The following is a 19410-nucleotide window of genomic DNA, read 5'->3' on the forward strand; positions in this document are numbered from 1 at the left end:
TTTAAAGGTACTTACAAGAACTTGAAGCTTTTATTCAAAACATTGAAAGCGTACAAGGGAAATATTACAGAGAGGGAAGGGAAGGCTATTTCAGAAATGAGGGGAGATTTTCTGATGCCTTAACTGATACATATTGAGAGTCTTATATAGACCTCTAAGAAATAATTAACATCTTAAGATGTTTACATGTGGATGGCTGATCTTGAAGATGCCTTCTGCTTTTGCTTTTTGAAAAGTTGGACGGCTACTTTTATAAAGTTGTCGGCCATCTGTCTTTTACCTGAAGGGTAAATACTTTTTTGAAAAAGGTTGGACGGTTGCTTTTGTAAAGCTGTCGGCCACCTGTCTTTTACCTGAATGGGTAAATGTCTTTTTGATTCTTTGCCTTCTACTTTTCTGAAGAGGCAACTTATCTTAAATCATAGTCAAGATATGCTTGGGCTATTCCTCGTGGGTCCAGCATATCACTGTTGTCACTTGTTGATGATGAAGTTGTATCCAATAATTCCTGAATTTCCAGGGGATCTGCTTCGTCTAATCTGTTTAAAGCCTGGAGAAGCTTTTTCTTTAAATCTGCTTTAGATTTTGTTGATTCTGTTTTGTTGCTGGTTGATGGTTGTTTCTTTTTATCCTTAGGAATCCATCCTTTAATTTTTATGGTTTTGGTAAGATGTTTAATCCTATGTACTTCAGTAATATCAAATGACCAACTGAGTATGTAGGATATCCTCTTGTTAACATAATATTTGCATAATTTAATATGCTTTGGTAAAGTTGAGATTCCTTGTTCAACCTGAAATGCTTCATAGTGTTTTTTGAAGCTCCTGGGCATGGTGAGCTCATTGCCACCGAATCTTTTCCACCAATCATAAAACCACCTGGGGATGATGGACCTGGAAAATTATTCACTGTATTTGATGAACCATGTATGGGTGTTGGGACGTACATACATGAAGTTGTACCAAGCTTGTTCATAGTTGTAGTAATTATAGACTTGAGGTCTATGTTCGTATGATAATATCATAGGAGTGTGTAGATGACTCACATTCCACTGAAAGGACTTATTACTTTGTTAATGGTGAATTTTGAGTATTCAATACTGTTTGGATCTTTTTTATCTTTTAACTTGTGTTCAATGGTTAATGATCCTGTGTCTGTCAGGATGAATTCAAAATTTCTCCTGGTTTTGATAGGATCATCTGTTTCAACATACTGGAAATTATTGTAGCATAGTTTTAATAAATCTGCTACTGTCCAGTTTTCATACTGTTTATCAAGTGCCAAGACTGGTATCTCGACCTTTCTGATGATGTCGAACTCTTCTGGAGGTTGCTGCTGTTCTTCTTCTTTAGCTGAAGAGAGGTTGGGATTAACTGCTTGAGCGAAGGTCTCTGGGGCCTTCATCTTGTAACTCTCACTGGTTTGGACTTCTGGTTCATTAGAAGATGAGCCTTGGTCCTTTTTAAACGGGGATTTTGGTTCTGTTTTAGGAATAGAACCGAGTATGGTTAAATTTGGTCTGGCATTTGGTAATGTAGGCCTCATGGGCCTAAGTGATGGGTTAGGATATTCAGCTAGGGCCGAATACCTATTTGGCTGGTTGGGCCTTATCTGGTTGGGCTTTTTCTGGAAGGGTGAGCTTGGGCCTCCTGGCCTCATGGTTTCCCTGTAGAAATTCCCTTGTAAGAAAATCTGGTAAAGAATTTAATTCTCCTTTCATAAATTAGATTTCAAAATCAAAGCTTGATAATAGGGCTTGCCATCTGGCAAAAATCTGTTTTGAAACAAGATTTTTAACATCTTTTTGTAAAATTTCTTTTGTTGATTTACAATCAACCCTTAACAAAAATTCTTTGTTTATCAAAGCATCTTGAAACTTTGTAATACATAGTACTATAGACAAAATTTCTTTTTTGACTGTACTATAATTCTTTTGAGTAGGATTCCAGATCCCTGATGTAAAATGAACTAATTGTTCTAAAGAAACTGAGGAGAGTCTTTGTTTAAGAATTCCACCGTATCCTTCATTAGAAGCATCGGTTTCAACTATCATGAAAGCATCTGGGTTTGGAATACCTAGACATGGAAGTTTTTTGACAACAGATTTGATTTTCTTAACCGTTTCTGTTTGCTCTAGACTCCATGGAACTGGATTCTTCCTGAGACGCTTATAAAGTGGTTCACAGATTTTCCTAATGTTTGGAATGAAATCTGCAACATAATTAAGACTTCCTAAAAACCTTTGTAATTGGGTTTTGTCAGGAATTTCATCTGGAAATTTAGAAGAGAACTCAATGGCTCTACAAATGGGTTTATAAGTGCCTTGGTATAGGTCATGTCCTAAAAATCTAATTGTTGTTTGAAACAATTTAATCTTTTTAGCACTGACTACTAAACTGTTATGTTTAACAATTTTAAAGAAAATGTTTAGATGTTTAAAGTGAGAATCAATGTCCTCAGAAAATATTAATACATCATCTATATAGACAATAGACATATTGCTATAAGGATTAAAGATATTATTCATAATATTCTGGAATTCTGATGGGGCATTTTTTAACCCAAAAGGCATAACATTCCATTCATATTGTCCGAAGGGGACATTGAAAGTTGTTTTATATTTATCTTTTTCAGCAATTTGTATTTGCCAAAATCCTGATTTCATATCGAACTTACTATAGACATTAGCCTTATAAGTTCTTTTTAATAAATCTCTTTTATTAGGTATCGGGTACCTAATCCATTGTAATACCTTGTTTAGAGGTTTATAATTAATAACTAACCTGGGAGATCCTCTTTCCTTTTCGGCATTTTTATTTACATAAAACGCTGAACAACTCCAGGGGGATGTAGAAGGTCTTATTATCTTCTTTTGTAGAAGATCATTGACTTCATTTTTACAAGTTTCCATTAATTCGTGGTTCATCTGAATAGGCCTTGCCTTTGTAGGAATAGCCTGCTCATTGAATCCATCAATGTATGGTAACTCAACAATGTGTCGCTTTCTTTCCCAAAAAGCACTTGGTAATTCTGAACAAACTTCTTGTTCAAGTTTTTCTTGAAAACTTGTTATTTTTCCCTTTATCACCGGGATTTTTAAAGTTTGTTCAATCTTTTTAACTTTGATTTCGTCTTTTAAGAAGAAATCTGATTAGTTAATAAACCTATTTTGAAAATAGTTTTTGATTTAACAAAATCACTTTCTTCTTGAGAAATGGCAGATAAATAAGGAAATTTAATTTCCTTTCCTAATACTTTGGTATAGATTGCATCTAAACCTGCAAAATATGGTTTTAACTGGGTTATAAATGGGGTTCCCAAAATGACTTGTTCATTTATGTCTCGGGTGACCACAAAATTATTAATAAAACAAACTCCATCATTGCAAATGTGGGCTTTGGATAATTTATAGTCAATTTTAAGTTTTTCTCCAGTGGCGGAGTATAACTTAGAAGTACTTTTTTCCAAGTATTTTGTTGGTATTAATCCTTCAACGATACAGTTTTTATCTGCTCCTGAATCAATTAAAGCTAATTTATTAAGGGTCAGGTTTCCTACTTTTAAAGTAATAGGAACATGCCAACTTTGTGTTTTAACAATTGCAACAGGTTTTCCTGTTGTATTATTATCTGAAGTTTCTGCAACTTCGTCAATTTCTTGGTTATCTATAAAATCATTTTTATCAGATTGATTATCTTCACTATCTTCACCAAGAGTTTCTGTTACTCTTTTGTGAGATAGAACTTGATCAGTTAGATAATCCATTTCGACTTTATTAAGTCTTGACTTAATATCCTTGACTTCCTTTTTTACAGAGATTAATTCTCCTTGTAAATCTTGGATAGTAGGTTTTTCTTCTTTCGTGGAAAACCTATTCATAACACTTTTCATGTCAAATGGTTCAATAGAAGGTTTTTCTTCGGATTGTTTAAAAAGGAGGTCTTTTAATTCAATTAAATATTTTCTCCTAGCTTCATCGTTGGATAAATCATTGATAAGATCTAAAAGAAATGCTTTTGATCTTTTAGTAATAACTCTAATTGAATTCTGACTACAGGTGCATATTTCTCCTGTACATTCGCAATCTTCAGATTCAGAAGAATTGGAACTATCATCTGATTCAATTTCAATGTCACTAATTTCACTGGAAGAAGATGATGTGTTGTCATTTTCTTCTAGAATAGTGTAGAGTTCATGTTTTATCTTATCATTAACTTCAAGAAGATTTATCTTCTTCTTCTTTTTTATATTAACCTTACACTCATTGGATCTATGGCCTGTTTTGCCACATGTCCAACACATATCACCAGAACTCCTTTTTGGTGTCCTCTTTTTTGGTTTAAAAGATCTTTCTACAGTTTTCTTCTTCCTATGAATAGGTTTATAATTAGTAGATTTTTTAGCTATTAATCTTTTTGCTTTGGAAGGGGCAGTGATTTTCTCAAAACCGAAGTCCTGACAAAAACTTCCCAATTCCTTTCTGGATTGTTGTTGATCTTTTTTCAAGTAATGTTTTAGCTTTAGATCTGTGCATAGTTCTAAGCTTGTAACATTAATGTAGGTAATTATATCACCATAAGTTAGGTTTTCATAAGGAATTCTTCCATTAAACCTATCCTTGATTTTGGTTCTTACCTTTTCGGCGAACAAAGAAGGTAGACCGCTAATAAATCTTTCTTTCCAGAAATCATTACCACAGTCTTCTCTTATCATGACCTTTTCTAAAAACATATCTTTATACCACCTAAAATCATCTAATTTGGGGCATTTAAGATTGTTTAAAAGTTCTAAACTACGGTCTTGGAAAATCTTTGGTTCTCCAATAAAGTGTTTAGCAATACTGTAAATCAGTGTTGCTGAGGCATCTTCATCTGCTTCCTCAACAGCTACTTGCAATTCACCTTGCATTTTTATTTTATTTCTAATGGTTGTAGCATTTAAAATTTGGGCTTTGTTATTATCTGTAAGATAATTATCCCACCAATTTTTTAACACTCCTGTAAATCCAGAAACAATTAAATGGGCAGCATACCTATCTCCTGCATTTTTGATTTTATAGGCAGTAATTGCCATTCCCATTTCATGTAGAATTTTATAAATTTGGCTTTCTGCTAAGCCATCTATGTTCCATCCGACTATACCTGTTCCATCATGTGATATTGAAACTTGGGTATTGTCTTCTTCAAACTGGACATCTGGGAAAGAAGGTCGCTTATAATAATTCTTTTTAATATTATAATTTGGATAAGCTGTTAATTTTTGAACTTCTTTTTCATTATTACTTAAAGTTTTTACTGTTTTAGAACCAGTGGTTTTTGGTTGTTTTGATTTATTTAAAGCAGTGTCAACAATTTTTAATTGTTTGTTTATCTTTTCAATAAGATCGCTGTCGTCAACTTTAAATCCTTCTGTTAACTGAGGGAATTTTTCTTTAGAAAATTCTGGGAGTTTAATAGTAGGATGTTTCTCCATACTGGAACTAGCACTACTACTAGCTTTTGTTGGAGCTATTTGTTTATTAGTATCTTTTACCAACTGGTTTGATACTACATGTAATAACTGGTTTGTGTAATTACTTTGCTGGATTAGTTTGTTAATGTCCTTAATCTTAGGATCACTATCCATGTTGGTTGCTTCTCTTTTAAAAGGAGATGTTGTAATTACTTCTTTTCCTACTAGGATGTAGATTTCTTCTAATGGGGGAACTGTTGTTTCAACTATTCCTCTGGCCTTTGTGTGCCACCTTTTTACCATCATTGATAAAGATTCCTTTTGGTTTGGGATCTTCTTTGTTATTTCTAACCATTTGAAGAACTTTACATTGACTCTGCATCTTTTTACATCATCAATCCATTGTTCTTAATGGTCAATTCTAGTCATGATATCAAAGGTTTCTTTGTACCATTCTAGATTCTTTTTATTCTTTTGACTCTTAAAATCTTCGTTTAAAGTTTTAAGGTCTAGTTTAAAGTCATTACACCTGATCATATCCAAGGTATCTTTTCTTTTTTCTTCCTGCTGTAGATTCATATCACTAGCAGTTGGACTACCTGAATTATGTTCAGAAGGTTGGGAATGATAATAAACTTTAGGGATAGTTCTATGTGAAATCGTGGGTTGAAATTGTTATTATGTGAAATCGTGGGTTGAAATGGATTTAGAATTGTTATGGGCTGAGTTGTGAGAATTTTATGTGTATGTCGCTGTTGTTGGTATTTCTGTGTTGACAGGAGAATAATTGGAAATTCGGGTTAGGCGAATATATAGGGGAAATGCTGCCCGATTTTCGTTAAGGCCTTAAATAATGAAAAACCCTAAACGAGAAGTATAAGTTAAAGAATAAGTTCTATAAGCAATGGGCTACGGATTTACCGACTAGAAAGTATAGTTACTAACGATAACGTTACTTTTACGTTAAATAGGATAAAAGAGTGACGAAGCGAACGGGTTTGTAAATAGTCGTTAACAGGTATGTAAAGTTGTCACTTCTTTCTTTTGGCATGTCTTAGATCTAAGCGATAAATGATATGAACTTTGGGGTAATTCTATTCATAGGTTTTGAGTGTGATTTATGATTCTTATTCACTCCTTGATGTTAGAACTCTTAAGTGATTGAGCTTCCCTCTTCAGTTTTCTGTACGTTGGATAATAGTCGATGTATATCAGTTCCTATTCTTAGGAACTCTATGATAACTAATTTCCATACTTCTATAAGATGTTTCATACTATGTTGACATATGACTATGAATCCTAAGGCTCTTTGATATACTTTATGATGACATCCGAGGGATGTTTGATATGTTTCCGAGTGGCATTCGAAAGGTATTTGGTATGACTATTGTCTTGATTTTCAAATGATAGTTCTTGCTGATTATTCCATTGAGCCTTTGATATACCCTGATACGTATATATGATTCCAGAAGTTCTATTCTGATATAACCCACAGTGACATCCGAAAGGTATTTGGTATGGCTAATGTCCTGATTTTCAAATGACAGTTCGTTTGATTATTCCATTGAGTCTTTGAAAATGTTTTAATTTGCATATGGTTGCTCACTACTCCAATCGTGCGTGTCTCAATATGTCTTTCACTGAGTCCCGGGCCAGGATATGCTATCGTGCACAGTTCCACTGCATTGTTCACCGGGTCCCTTACTAAAGGGCCAGAATATGATATATATATATATATATATATATATATATATATATATAATGGAGTTATGCTGTGTTTATGGAGTTATGCTGTGTTATGGGGTTATGCTGTGTTTATGGTGTTATGCTGTGCTTATGGTGTTATGCTGTGTTATGGCGCCAAAGACGGGGTGGCGACCATGTCTACCGGGTCCCATAATGGGCCTGATATGTTATATGATATTGACATGCATGATTTATGTTTCAAAGGGCAAGTGCTTGGTATTCTAGACATTGTACTTGCTTTCTGTACACCTTATTTCAGTTATGATCCTTTTTACTGTATTTCATGTTTTATATACTCAGTACATATTCCGTACTGACCCCCTTTCTTCGGGGGGCTGTGTTTCATGCCCGCAGGTGTAGATACTCGCTTCGGTGATCCGCCAGCTTAGGATTCCCTTTCTGCTGTCTTGGAGAGCTCCGTTGTTCCGGAGCCTAGATTTTGGTACAGACCTTCTGATGTATATATATGTATATTTGTCTAGGGGTACGACGGAGCCCTATCCCGTCATATTTCACTGTTGAAACTCTTAGAGGTCTGTAGATATGTATGTGGGTTGTGTTCAGATTTGATCAGTTGTGTCTATATGGTTATTGTGGATGTTCTGTCGTTGTAGCAGCCTTGCCGGCTTGCATATATTATCGTTCCATAGTGGCAGCCTTGTCGGCTTGCGTAATATACTGATATGTAGTGGCAGCCTTGTCAGCTTGCGTAGTATAATGATATATACATTGGCAGCCTCGTCGGCTTGCGTATGTTATTACTATGTGATTGATCGAGGACCTATAGTATCAGTCCAATTATGTCTGACAGGTACATATGGGTGTCCAACTTTGGCACTAGTCATGGCCCACGGGGCAGGGTCGTGACAAAAGTGGTATCAGAGCAGTTCATCCTCGGAGTGTCTATAGACCGTGTCTAGTAGAGTCTTGTTTATCGGTGTGTTGTGCACCACATCTATAGACAGGAAGCTACAGGACATTTTGGATGTCATCTTTCCGTCTTATCCTAGATCGTGCGATAGAGCTGTATTATCAGGATAATCCCTTCCTAACAGACTATTATGTTTACAGTTATGCCTCCAAAGAAAGCGACAGCTGCCCAGAAGGGCAAATCGGTAGCAGGGGATACTAGCCAGACTCGGAGAGTTACCAGGACCCGTGCCCAGTTTATGCCTGAGATTGTGTTCCAGTCCGCGAGTTCCGCTACACCGCCACTTCCAGAGGAACCTAGGACAGCGACAGCTCCAGGTCAGGGGCAGCTCCACCGCCAGTTCCCGAGGTCCCAGCACCTGAGCCTCCAGCTCCTCAGCTAGGAGCGGAGGATAGAGCCATGAGAGATGCAGTTCAGTTGCTCACCAGATTAGTGGCAGGACAGGCTCGCAGGCACGGACTAGGGGTTGACCATACGGATAGACATGACAGTTTGAGAGCCCGTGACTTCCTAAGCTGTAATCCTCCTGAGTTTTTCAGGTCGAAGCCCGAAGATGACCCGCAGGAGTTCGTTCGGCAGATGCAGCGTACGTTGCGGATAATTAAGGCTTCTGAGACTGAGTCTGTTGAGTTAGCTTCGTATCGGTTACGGGATGTAGCTGTCAATTGGTATGAGTCGTGGGAATTGTCCAGGGGCGAGAATGCTCCTCCAGCAGTGTGGGTTGAGTTTATGGAGGCCTTTCTTGGCCACTTTCTGCCTCCAGAGATGCGGCGAGCTAGAGTTGATAGATTCCTACAGTTGAGACAGAAGGGCAGGAGTGTTCGAGAGTATAGTCTAGAGTTTGACTCATTGGCTAGATATGCACCCACTATAGTAGCGGATATGACGGATAGCGTGCATCGGTATGTGATGGGGTTAGATCGTTATTTGATTGATAGCTGTATGGTAATGGCTTCTCAGCCAGGTATGGATATTGCTCGGGTACAGGCATATGCACAGGGGGTAGAGGATCGACACAGAGGGCGTCAGCCCGATAGAGATCATGACAGGGGCCAACATAAGAGAGCTAGATCGGCTGGTTATTCTGGTGGGTTTCGAGGCGGTCAGCCTCACCAGTATAATAGATATCCTTCTCAGCTAGCCGGAGTGCACCCCCACAGTTTACAGGTAGGAGATTCGATAGCACGGGATATTTAGGGGCCGGTCAAAGCTTCAAGGCTTCGGGTTCGCAGGTGAACAGAGGTTCCAGTCAGTCGAGGCCACCTTTTCCTCGGTGTTCTCGGTGTGGAAGGCATCATTTTGGAGAGTGTTAGCGTGCTACAAGTGCTTGTTTTTTTGCGGCTGTCAAGGCCACATTATGAGAGAGTGTCCCTTCGGGGGTAGTCCAGGTGGTGCAGCTCAGCCTACTGGATCGGTTGCTAGTTCATCTTCTTCTGTAGCTATGCGCCCGATGGGGCAGGGTGTTCAGGTACCAGCAGGCCATGGTAGAGTTCGTGGCGGAGCTTCCAGTTCTAGCGGTCCTTCGAACCGCATATATGCTTTGGCTAGTAGACAGGATCAGGAGGCGTCACCAAATGTGGTTACAGGTATACTATCGATTTTCTCCCGAGACGTATATGCATTGATAGACCCAGGCTCCACTTTATCGTATATCTCTCCCTTTGTTGCTAGTAGAATTGGGATAAAACCTGAACCGATAAAACCATTTGAGGTTGCTACACCGGTAGGAGATTCTGTTATAGCAAGCCAAGTATATAGAGATTGTTCGGTAATTATATATAGCCGTTGCACCAAAACAGATCTGATAGAGTTGGATATGACGGGGTTCGATGTTATTATGGGTATGGATTGGCTAGCTTCTTGTTATGCCAACGTTGATTGTAGGGGAAAGGTAGTTCGTTTACAATTTCCAGGAGAACCAATTATAGAGTAGATGGGAAATACAGCATCGCTGAGGGGTAAGTTTATTTCATACCTCAAGGCAAGGAAGATGGTTAGAAAGGGGTACATATATCATCTGGTTCGGGTGCATGACCTGAAGGCAGAAGCACCGACTCTTCAGTCAGTGCCGGTAGTTAGTGAATTTCCAGATGTATTCCCAGATGAACTTCCAGGTCTTCCTCCTGAGCAGGAGATAGAGTTCACTATAGATGTATTGCCAGATACTCAGCCCATATCTATTCCTCCTTACAGAATGGAACCTGCAGAATTGAAGGAATTAAAGGAGCAGCTGAGAGACTTGTTAGAATAAGGATTCATTAGACCTAGCACATCACCTTGGGGAGCACCGGTATTATTCGTGAGAAAGAAAGATGGATCACTGCGAATGTGTATTGATTATAGACAGCTGAACAAGGTGACAATAAAGAATAGATATCCCCTCCCCAGAATTGATGATCTATTTGACCAGTTGCAGGGTGCTAAGTGTTTCTCAAAGATAGACTTACGGTCAGGTTACCACCAGGTGCGAGTAAGGGAGGCAGATATTCCGAAGACTGCGTTCAGGACCCGATACGGGTATTATGAGTTTAGAGTAATGTCTTTTGGGCTGACCAATGCCTCAGCAGTATTTATGGATCTAATGAACCGAGTGTTCAAGGCATTCCTAGATATGTTCGTGATTGTATTTATTGACGATATTTTAGTCTATTCACGATCAGAAGAGGAACATGCAGATCATTTGAGGATGGTACTTAGAGTGCTCCAGCACCAGAAACTGTATGCTAAATTTTCTAAATATGAATTCTGGCTGACTTCAGTAGCATTCTTGGGGCATATTATTGGAGCTGGTGGCATTCGGGTAGACTCGCAGAAGATTGAGGCGGTGAAGACTTGGCCTAGACCTACGACGCCTACCGAGGTACGTAGTTTTCTGGGGCTAGCAGGGTATTACAGGAGGTTTGTAGAGAAGTCTGCCTCAATTTCAGCGCCTTTAACAAGGCTAACACAGAAGGCAGCTAAGTTTCAATGGACCGACGCTTGTGAGTGAAGCTTCCAATTATTGAAGGATAAGTTGACTATAGCTCCAGTTCTAACACTTCCCGAGGGGCCAAATGGCTATGTTATTTATTGTGATGCCTCAGGCGTCGGGTTGGGTTGTGTGTTGATGCAGCATGGCAGAGTTATAGCCTATGCCTCCTGACAGCTCAGAAAGCACGAAAGAAATTATCCCACCCATGATCTGGAGTTAGCAGCAGTGGTTCATTCCTTGAAGATATGGAGACATTATTTATACGGTGTGCATGTGGATATTTATACAGATCATAAGAGTCTCCAATATATCTTTAAGCAGAAGGAGCTAAATTTGCGGCAAATGAGGTGGCTAGAGTTGCTGAAAGACTATGATGTTGACATTCTATACCACCCAGGGAAGGAAAATGTTGTAGCAGATGCACTCAGCCGTAAATCTATGGGTAGCTTGGTAGATTTACAACCAGAATGGAATGAGATAGTTCACGAGATTTGCGAGCTAGCTAATCTTGGAGTCCGTTTGGCTGATTCTGATAACGGCGGAGTTTCTGTTCGAGAAATTGCTGAGTCCTCTATCATAGAAGAGATAAAGAGACACCAGTACGAGGACCTTATTCTTGTGCATTGTAGAGATGCAGCTATCCAAAAGGAAGAGACCCCATTCGAAGTTTCACCTGATGGAGCGCTACGATACAGGGGCAGATTATGTGTACCTGAGGTTGCAAGGTCGCGACAACAGGTTATGGGAGAGGCACACTATTCCCATTATTCTGTTCATCTAGGGTCAACAAAGATGTATCATGACCTCAGATGCTTGTATTGGTGGGATGGCATGAAGAAAGATATAGCAGAGTTTGTTGCCCAGTGCCCGAATTGTCAACAGGTTAAGGTCGAGCATCAAAAGCCCGGTGGGTTATTACAGCAGATGGAGATTCCAACCTGGAAATGGGAGGTAATCAATATGGACTTCGTCATAGGTTTACCTCGCACTCCGCGAAAATATGACTCTATTTGGGTTATCGTTGATAGGTTGACAAAATCAGCCCGCTTTCTTCCAGTCAGGACTACTTATTCAGCTGAGGACTATGCTAGGTTATACCTCAAGGAGATAGTGAGACTTCACGGGGTTCCCACGGCTATTATCTCCGATAGAGGAGCCCAATTTACAGCTAAATTCTGGAGATCCTTCCAGGAGGGATTGGGGACACAAGTGAGTCTTAGCACAGCATTTCATCCTCAGACTGACGGACAGGCTGAGAGTACTATTCATACACTACAAGATATGTTACGGGCCTGTATTATTGATTTCAGGGGTAGCTGGGATGATCATTTTCCACTTATTGAGTTTGCCTATAATAACAGTTACCATTCGAGTATTCAGATGGCATCGTATGAGGCCTTGTATGGGAGGAAGTGCAGGTCACCTATTGGCCGGTTTGATGTAGGTGAGACTAAGTTAATAGGCCCAGATATGGTTCAGCAGGCTGTTGATAAAGTGAAGCTCATTCAGAAGAGGTTACTAGCAGCCCAGAGTCGACAGAAATCATAAGCAGATAATCGACGTCAACACTTAGAATTTCAGGTTGGTGATTAGGTGTTCTTGAAGGTGTCACCCATGAAGGGTGTCATGAGATTCGGCAAGAAAGGGAAGCTAATCCCGAGGTACATTAGGCCTTATCAGATTATCCGTAGGGTAGGCCGGGTTGCCTACGAGTTAGACCTACCGTCTGATTTGGAAGCAGTGCATCTAGTCTTTCATGTGTCAATGCTACGCAAATGTATAGGCGATCCTTCCAGAGTATTTCCCGTAGATGATGTCCAGGTGACAGAGGAGTTATCTTACGAGGAGAAGCCTATAGCCATACTCGATCAGCAGATTAGGAGGTTGCGAACTAAAGACGTGGCTTCCGTCAAAGTGTTATGGTGAAACAACAATAGAGAAGAGATGACCTGGGAAGCCGAGTAGGAGATGAAGAATAAGTACCCTTACTTGTTCCCTACACCTACAGGTAACATAAACTCCTCGCTTGATTATATTGATTAACCTATGAAACTATATGTTATAACGATAAGGAAGACTTCCCCAAAATTATTATAGAACCTTACGGGACCAATTCAACATTCGAGGACGAATGTTCTAAAGGGGGGAAGGATGTTATATCCCGTATTTTTTATACGTCGAGTTATTCGCAAGAGAATCGACTCAAGTTAAAGACGAGATCATTTTCGGACACGAAATAGAAATCTTTAATTTTCAATTTTAATTAAAACATAAATTGTTTATAAATTTTATTTAGTGTAAAAATATTATTGGAGATTAGGGATTAATTAATTTTGATTAGATTACTAGGTAGGAATTAGTGATTAATTAAATTAATTAATTAAGCTTAATTACTAAGTGGGCCCCACCCGAAATTAAATATATATATATATATATATATATATATATATATATATATATATATATATATATATATATATATATATATATATATATATAAAATCCAAGAGGTGGATTAGTGACTCATAAGGGAGGGGGCACGTGTCCTCCTAGGGGCAACCATATAAATAGAAAGTTGATGAAGACATTTCATTTCTTTCATTCATTTTCCAAAAAGAAATTCAAAGAAAAAAAAAGGGAGATCATCCATGGCTGCTCTCGGCCAGCCATGGTGGTGAAAAAAAAAATGATCTTTGAATTTGTTGATCAATTTCAAGTGCAATACAAATCCAAGGAGGTGATAGCAACATTGGATTTTAAGTTGGAGAAGAAGAAATTGTAAAATCGGAACAGTTGAGCGTACAAATTTCTTCGAGAAAATTGTGGTAATATTTTCCTATTTTATGGTCTAGTTGTGTTAATAACGTTGTAATTGAATTATTAAAATTGGATTGGACGAAATTGGAAGTAAGAAAATACATGAAATTGTTATTATGTGAAATCGTGGGTTGAAATGGATTTAGAATTGTTATGGGCTGAGTTGTGAGAATTTTATGTGTATGTCGCTGTTGTTGGTATTTCTGTGTTGACAGGAGAATAATTGGAAATTCGGGTTAGGCGAATAAATAGGGGAAATGCTGCCCGATTTTCGTTAAGGCCTTAAATAATGAAAAACCCTAAACGAGAAGTATAAGTTAAAGAATAAGTTCTATAAGCAATGGGCTACAGATTTACGAACTAGAAAGTATAGTTACTAATGATAACGTTACTTTTACGTTAAATAGGCTAAAAGAGCGACGAAGCGAACGGGTTTACGAATAGTCGTTAACAGGTATATAAAGCTCTCCCTTCTTTCTTTTGGCATGTCTTAGATCTAAGAGATGAATGATATGAACTTTGGGGTAATTCTATTCATAAGTTTTGAGTGTGATTTATGATTCTTATTCACTCCTTGATGTTAGAACTCTTAAGTGATTGAGCTTCCCTCTTCATTTTTCTGTACGTTGGATAATAGTCGATGTATATCAGTTCCTATTCTTAGGAACTCCATGATAACTAATGTCCAGAATTCTATAAGATGTTTCAAACTATATTGACATATGACTATGAATCCTAAGGCTCTTTGATATACTTTATGATGACATCCGAAGGATGTTTGATATGTTTCCGAGTGGCATTCGAAAGGTATTTGGTATGACTATTGTCTTGATTTTCAAATGATTGTTCGTGCTGATTATTCCATTGAGCCTTTGATATACCCTGATACGTATATATGATTCCAGAAGATCTATTCTGATATAACCCGCAGTGACATCCGAAAGGTATTTGGTATGGCTAATGTCCTGATTTTCAAATGACAGTTCGTTTGATTATTCCATTGAGTCTTTGAAAATGTTTTAATTTGCATATGGTTGCTCACTACTCCACTCATGCGTGTCTCAATATGTCTTTCACTGAGTCCCGGGCCAGGATATGTTATCGTGCACACTTCCACTGCATTGTTCACCGGGTCCCTTACTAAAGGGCTGGAATATGATATATATATATATATATATAATGGAGTTATGCTGTGTTTATGGAGATATGATGTGTTATGGGGTTATGCTGTGTTTATGGTGTTATGCTGTGTTTATGGAGTTATGCTGTGCTTATGGTGTTATGTTGTGTTATGGTGCCAAAGACGGGGTGGCGACCAAGTCTACCGGGTCCCATAATGGGCCTGATATGTTATATGATATTGGCATGCATGATTTATGTTTCAAAGGGCAAGTGCTTGGTATTCTGGACATTGTACTTGTTTTCTGTACACCTTATTTCAGTTATGATCCTTTTTACTGTATTTCATGTTTTATATACTCAGTACATATTCCGTACTGACCCCCTTTCTTCGGGGGGGGGGGGGGGGGGGGGGGGGGCTGCGTTTCATGCCCGCAGGTGCAGATACTCGCTTCGGTGATCCGCCAGCTTAGGATTCCCTTTCTGCTGTCTTGGAGAGCTCCGTTGTTCCGGAGCCTAGATTTTGGTACAGACCTTCTGATGTATATATATGTATATTTGTCTAGGGGTACGACGGGGCCCTGTCCCGTCATATTTCACTGTTGAAACTCTTAGAGGTCTATAGACATGTATGTGGGTTGTGTTTAGATTTGATCAGTTGTGTCTATATGGTTATTGTGGATGTTCTGTCGTTGTAGCAGCCTTGCCGGCTTGCATATATTATCGTTTCGTAGTGGCAGCCTTGTCGGCTTGCGTAATATACTAATATGTAGTGGCAGCCTTGTCGGCTTGCGTAGTATAATGATATATACATTGGCAGCCTCGTCGGCTTGCGTATGTTATTACGATGTGATTGATCGAGGACCTATAGTATCAGTCCGATTATGTCTGACAGGTACATATGGGTGTCCAGCTCGGGTACTAGTCATGGCCCACAGGGCGGGGTCGTGACAATCATATTGCTGAGGAACGTCGGCTCCGATTCATCTAACCACATATGTCCCGCGTCCGGGATGATAACATGTCATATTATACCAACTGATCAGGCAACCATGCGCCTATAACGCGTCACCCTTTTTCCCATATTCCCCATTTACATATACATATATCATATAAGCAGCATGCAGGAGAGCCCAAGGAAAGTTATGTCTCTATCGGAGTGACGTAAGGTCGGTAACCTCCGATTATATTATGGAATAATCATCATCGCTTTATCTCACCTTGAAGGAACAATTATTATAAGGTGAGACTATCAATGAAGAATAGCATCAAGAGAAAACATAGAATAAGATCATAAATCTCATAAGGCGTCAATTCATATACTTTGGAATCTTTAAAAACAAAATAGTCATCATCCATGAATAAAATTGAGAAATCAAGAAATAGCTCAACATTCTTATATCGTCATTGAAATCATAACTTGGAACCTTTTAACATGAAATCGTTCTCACCATAGTCACCATAGAAAAATATTCTCATCTTTGGCATCATTGTCATCATGATAAAAACATGTCCATCCTTGTTGTCATAAGAGGCTTACAAAATCATAAACCTCTGTTTTGAAAAAATACGGACATTTTTGAAAAACATTTATGGGTTATCAGGAAAGGAATCATGCCTTGGAGTCATAGACTTCTATCTTTTGAAAACAAAGAAGTTATGGAAGCATTTATGAAATCGTAGCATAGGAATCATGCCTTTGAAAGAAAGGGACGAGCCTTAACATACCTGCTCAACCTCCTATTAGCTACGCTTATTCGTCCGAGCTAGTAAATCTACATTCGAGAGAATTCGCACTAATGTTAGTCTCCTTATCACACACTTATCCTAAGTTTCAATTTAAACTATTTTGTATTCTATCGAAAATAGGGCAGCATCTCCCTTGTTTATTTGCCTAGCCCGAATCCTTAGTTCAACAACCAACAACAACAACAACAATACCAACATCAATAATATCATTTCCCATATCAAAGTTGTTATACCCCGCATTTTGTGCAATTGGATAATTCAAGACAGTCGCGGGAAGACGACGAGTAAGGCCTTATTTTTACTTTGTTAAGCATACGAGTTGCTTATGAAAAAAATTTAGAAGTGAAAATAATGAGGAAGGTCAAGGGCATAAGGGGAAATTTGCAATACGACTCGTGGAATTATGGAGGAAGACGAAGGGCAAATTTGGAATTTGGAAAAATTTAATTTTTCATGAAGTGCAAAATAAGACACAAAAAAAAGGAAGTGGGCTTATGTTTTGGGCCATGTTGGCTGACCCACTTGGAGTGGGCTTAGCCCACTTAGGAGTCTTATGGATTAATAAAAGATGACCAAGTCATCTTTTCATACCACACTCTAGAAAATTCAAGACTTGGAAAGAAAAAGGGAGAGAGGAAACCCCTACAAGGCCATTTCGGCCAAGAGCAAAAATTCCAAAGAAAAATTGACAAAATTTCTCCAAAAATCATTTTCTACCAAGTAGGGGGTGCACAACAAGGTGGAGTTGTTGTTGGAACAAGAAAGGTTCAAAATCATACAAGTTGCCAAGAGTTAGGCAAGTGAGAAGTTGAAGAAGAAAGGTAAATTCTAATCTTGTTTTATGTGTTATACATGGTTTATATGTGTTGTAGTATGCTAAAATGGATGAAATTCATGGAGGAGAGGAAATTAGTATGTGGCCGTGCATGTTCATATATGAATAAGAATCATATTTCAATTATTTTGTTTAATGTTTGGTTGTTATGGTTGTGAATGATATGTGGAAGGTGGAAGTTGAATAAATTTGGAGAGAATGTAGTTGTGCATGCATGAAGTGTGGCCGTGAGTGTTGTGTGTGTGTGGCCGTGAGGTTGTGGTATAGTATGGAAGTGAATGAGTTAATTTTATGTATTGTTTTGGTTGTTGTTATATTGTGAATCCTATGTTGCTAATGAATGTCTAGGAACCTTAGTTGAGTTGTGAAAGTTGGAGACTTATTTTAGAAATCATGCATATTGAATGTGATGTTCTTACGCGTATGAAAGACAATGATATTGGTATGGGGTCATTGGAATATATATATATATATATATATATTAGAAGATTGCATTGTTTTATTGGAGTTGGAAGGTTTTGAAGAAAGTAGTAAATTGATATCATGTATCTTGAATTGAATGTATGGATCGCTAGTGTGATTGTTGAATTCATGTTGATAGTTTGGCCGGGTTTGAATTCCCGGATTGTGTTTGATGAGAATTTGACTAAATTAAATTTCGAGGATGGTATATTTACAGAGGAAATGCTGCCGAAATTTCGGTAGCCAAGTATTACCTTCAGATTTCAACTATAAGTATACTAATGAGAGTTTTGGTAAAAACGACCAATTTGCAGATTTTGACGAAATTGTGACGTGAATTTGGAATAGCAAAAGGAGCGGAAGGAGGTATGTAAGGATTCACCCTTCTTTCTATGGCATGTCTTAGTTGTAATAAGTTGGGTACGAGCCTCGGGGACAACCCGGTTCCCCGGAATCCGCACCTAAAGTTTTCTCCTTTTTGTTCAATAGAATTGAACTAGAAAGTGTGCCAATTGTTGGAAAAACCTCCTACACCCTTAGAAACTTGTATAAATGGGACTCGATTACCCTAAGACCCTCACAAGTAACGCTATGACACGTAACATACGTGAATCGTATACGCTACCTCATCCGGCCCGAGGTGGGCCCGTTACTCTCGGATTTTCCTATAGTCGTGGTTGACTTACTTGAAGTAAATCCAAAGGGGACTTTTGATCCCAATCCTGTTACCGAATGATAAGTACTATGACTACTCTAACGAGAATGTTTCTATGAGGATAATGATAATTACAATGTTAGACAAGAGAATGTACCTTTGATAAGTACGACCGGAACGACTCTATGACTAAGATGACTAAGCTAAGTATCTTATGTAAACATGAAAGTGATGCACTAATTTTGAATCGTATTTATATTTCCTAGCTATATCTTTATTTTCTCTGACTCCAAAGCCTATGACGGTCATCTATGATGCCCACAATTTCATTCTACGGTTACTGTAATACTATTCTCCGTTGATAGTCTCGCCTTAAAATACTTGTTCCTTCAAGGTGAGACAAAGCAATAACTAGCATTCCATAACATAATCGGAGGTCACCGACCTTACGTCACTCCGATGGATACATGATTTTCCTTGGCTCTTGTGTGCTTATCTGATATATGTATATAAAACAGGTATATGTGTATGGATATGTATATATAAATAAGATAAGTAATTGTATATGAGATGTGTATATGTATAAACGATAAGCAAATGTATATGTATATGTGTATGGGGAAAGGGGAAGGGTCACTGTTATATCACCACCTGATTCAGCTGGATTCCATCCT

Source organism: Lycium barbarum, chromosome 1, assembly GCF_019175385.1.
Source record: "Lycium barbarum isolate Lr01 chromosome 1, ASM1917538v2, whole genome shotgun sequence".
NCBI classification, from domain to species: Eukaryota; Viridiplantae; Streptophyta; class Magnoliopsida; order Solanales; family Solanaceae; genus Lycium; species Lycium barbarum.